The 3,832-nt window shown below is 50.0% G+C and overlaps 1 non-coding gene across 1 annotated transcript; it reads left to right on the forward strand.

Annotated features, from left to right (window-relative positions):
* The first annotated feature begins 589 nt into the window (after positions 1-589).
* TRNAY-GUA (transfer RNA tyrosine (anticodon GUA)) lies at positions 590-674 on the forward strand. Its single transcript is given in 2 exon segments — positions 590-626; positions 639-674. It is a non-coding gene; the product is annotated as a tRNA-Tyr (tRNA).
* Positions 675-3,832: the final 3,158 nt, after the last annotated feature.

A 3,832-nucleotide genomic window follows, 5' to 3' on the forward strand; every position in this document is an offset into this window, starting at 1 on the left:
TGACATCATTTCAGCAGCCAATCACAGCCATGCCATTAGTTAAGATGCCTACATGCCTAACAGGATGTGCCCACACTTCTTAGGATCCTCATTGGCTGAATAAAATGAAAATGTCTCATTGCATTATGGGAACTTCCGATTCCGGTATACGATATTGCAAAAGTATCGGAATTAAGTATCGGAATTCCGATACCGCGAATATCGGCCGATACCCGATATTTCAGTATCGGAATGCTCAACACTACTCACAGGATATTTCCCATACAGCTCACATACAGCTCAGGTACTTTTTTTGATGGAGATTCTACAATCTTTCTTTCTCCCCTATCACTTCTGAACTTGCTGCATAGCTCCTTTCCATCATTCTAACGCCAATGTCTCACTGTTGTGTCTCTGCCATGTGGTCTAGCGGTTACGATTTCTGGTTTTCACCCAGGCGTCCTTAGTCCTTAGTTCAACTCCCTGTATGGGAAGATGTTTTTCCTTTTTTTTGTTATTACCTTATTATTGTCACAGTCAGAATCTTATTGACTGTATAAACCTGGAGACGCAGTGAGGTGATGACGGCAGGAGAGCTGCAGTACACAAGCCTTCGATAGCTCAGCTGGTAGAGCGGAGGACTGTAGTGGGGCACAGACATCCTTAGGTCACTGGTTCGATTCCGGTTTGAAGGACATTTTACTACTTATTGTTAGTAGAGTATAATTATCTCCAGAATTAAGAAGCCATATTACTGTGGGGTCACATTAGCCACAATCAGGGCCGGCGTCAGCACCCGGGCAAGTGCCGGGGCCCTGAGCAGGCAGGGGGCCCACTGGCGGTCGCGCACCCCGCTGGGCTATGGGCGGAGGAGAGCTGTGTCAGCGCCCGCTCTTCTCCACCGTTTGCTCAGGGCCCCGGCAGCTGGATACTTACCTCTCCCCGTGCCTCTGCAGATCCGCTGTCTTCCTGCTCTGCGCTCCCTGTGACGTGTCAGGTCAGAGGGTGCGGTGACGTCTTTCCACCGCGCGCTCACCTGAGCCATCACAAGGAGCGCAGAGCGGGACGACGCCGGCAACCCTGGAGTCCGGACCCGAGCAGCGGGCAGCAGGTGAGGAGGAGGGAGGTGAGTATTTGATTTTTTTTTTTTAATGTATGGAGGCACGAGGCATAATATGGGGGGTGACATCTTGCATGGGGCATTATAAAGAGAGGAGGGGATGACAGATTGCATGGGGCAGTATAAAGAGAGGGGGGGTGACATCCTGCATGGGACATTATAAAGAGAGGGGGGGGTGGCATGGGGCATAATATGGGGGGATGACATCTTGCATGGGGCATTATAAAGAGAGGGGGGGGTGACAGACTGCATGGGGCATTATAAAGAGAGGGGGGTGACATCCTGCATTATAAAGAGAGGGGGGGGTGACAGACTGCATGGGGCATTATAAAGAGAGGGGGAGATGACATCCTGCATGGGGCATTATAAAGAGAGGGGAGGTGGCATGGGTCATAATATGGGGGGGTGACATCTTGCATGGGGCATTATAAAGAGAGGGGGGGTGACAGACTGCATGGGGCATTATAAAGAGAGGGGGGTGACATCCTGCATTGGGCATTATAAAAAGAGGGGGGTGGCATGGGGCATAATTTGGGGGGGTGACATCTTGCATGGGGCATTATAAAGAGAGGGGGGGCGACAGACTGCATGGGTCATTATAAAGAGAGGGGGGGTGACAGACTGCATGGGTCATTATAAAGAGAGGGGGGGTGACATCCTGCATGGGGCATTATAAAGAGAGGGGGGGTGACATCCTGCATGGGGCATTATAAAGAGAGGGGGGTGACATCCTGCATGGGGCATTATAAAAAGAGGGGGTGACATCCTGCATGGGGCATTACAAAGAGGGGGGGTGACATCCTGCATGGGGCATTATAAAGAGAGGGGGGTGACATCCTGCATGGGGCATTATAAAGAGGAGGTGTGACAGCCTGCATGGGGCATTATAAGGTGGGGAATAGCCTGCATGGGGCATTATAAGGGGGGACGGGACGGCCTGCATAGTGCATTATGTGGGGGGAACAGCCTGCATGGAGAATTATAAGGGGGGGGGCAGCCTGTATGGGGCATTATGTGGGGGGTAACAGCCTGCATGGAGCATTATAAGGGGGGGACAGCCTGTATGGGGCATTATGTAGGGGGTAACAGCCTGCATGCAGCATTATATGGGGGCCAGTATCCTGTATGGAGCATTATAAGGGGACCAGTATCCTGTATGGAGCATTATATGGGGGCCAGTATCCTGTATGGAGCGTTATATGGGGGCCAGTATCCTGTATGGAGCTTTATAAGGGGACCAGTATCCTGTATGGAGCGTTATATGGGGGCTATTATCCTGTATGGAGCTTTATAAGGGGACCAGTATCCTGTATGAAGCGTTATATGGGGGCCAGTATTCTGTATGGCGCCTTATATGGGGGCCAGTATTCCGTATGGGGCCTTATATGGGGGCCAGTATTCCGTATGGGGCCTTATATGGGGGCCAGTATTCCGTATGGGGCCTTATATGGGGGCCAGTATTCCGTATGGGTCCTTATATGGGGGCCAGTATTCCATATGGGTCCTCATATGGGGGCCAGTATTCCGTATGGGTCCTTATATGGGGGCCAGTATTCCATATGGGGCCTTATATGGGGGCCAGTATTCCGTATTGGGCCTTATATGGGGGCCAGTATTCCGTATTGGGCCTTATATGGGGGCCAGTATTCCATATGGGGCTTCATATGGGGGCCAGTATTCCGTATTGGGCCTTATATGGGGGCCAGTATTCCGTATGGGGCCTCATGTGGGGGCCAGTATTTCGTATGGGGCCTCATATGGGGGCCAGTATCCTGTATGGAGCATTTTATGGGGGCCAGTATCCTGTATGGAGCATTTTATGGGGGCCAGTATTCTGTGTGGAGCGATTCGCTGGTTTCTGAGCTATTGTAGAATTTACAATAGATATCGCTCATGTAATGTAAGAAGTGAAATCTTTGCATTGTTCTATATATATATATATATATATATATATATATATTTCTCTGCGGTATCTGTGCATCATGAATCGTGGTATGTATTAACGGGGCCCACTGAGACTCTTTCGCCTGGGGCCCAGAAAAACCTGGAGCCGGCCCTGGCCACAATATTAATTTTCCTTAGCAATCCCTCCTCGCAGTCCGCTCTCCTGAAGTAGGGCTTCTATTAGGGTCATTACGGTTCTTCACTTACAGCGGATTATCCGGACAAAAGTTTCCTCCCTCTCTTCCTCCTCATTTTTGACTTTTTCGGAAGATGATGTTTTTAGCTCTTTGGCCTCGATTCATGATTGTGTTTTTCGCTGTAGCTCAGTCATTACTTACTTTGAGCTTTTTTTAAGTCTATTTCCTCTGTGTTCACCTGTGTTTTCTTCTGGTCCCCATTGTGGGTGAGGTTTGGAGTTTCTACGTCAGGGGTGGGGAATCTTTTCTCTTCCAGGAGCCATGTGGATATTTATATCATCCTTCAGGGGACGTATAAATTACCCTTTAACTAAGTACGTCCTGACGCGGCGCTGGTGTCAGGACGTAATATTTCAGTGCATGCGCCTCAGCGTTCGGCAGTGAAGACTGCGTACACGTGCTCACCGAGCGAGGAGACATTAACCGTCACAATACAGCTGCCGGCCCCAAGTACTGGGGTCCCCGGATATCTACTCGGGGGCAGATAAAAGGTCATCGAGGCTTGTAAATGTCCTGTGGGCCTGAGGTTCCCCACCCCTATTCCAGATGTTTTCGACTCATCCAACTGTCACTTTTTAAAAAAGGCAGTGAA

The sequence above is a fragment of the Phyllobates terribilis genome, unplaced genomic scaffold, assembly GCF_046119375.1.
Source record: "Phyllobates terribilis strain yellow unplaced genomic scaffold, ASM4611937v1 Scaffold_3__8_contigs__length_932513732, whole genome shotgun sequence".
Lineage (NCBI taxonomy): Eukaryota > Metazoa > Chordata > Amphibia > Anura > Dendrobatidae > Phyllobates > Phyllobates terribilis.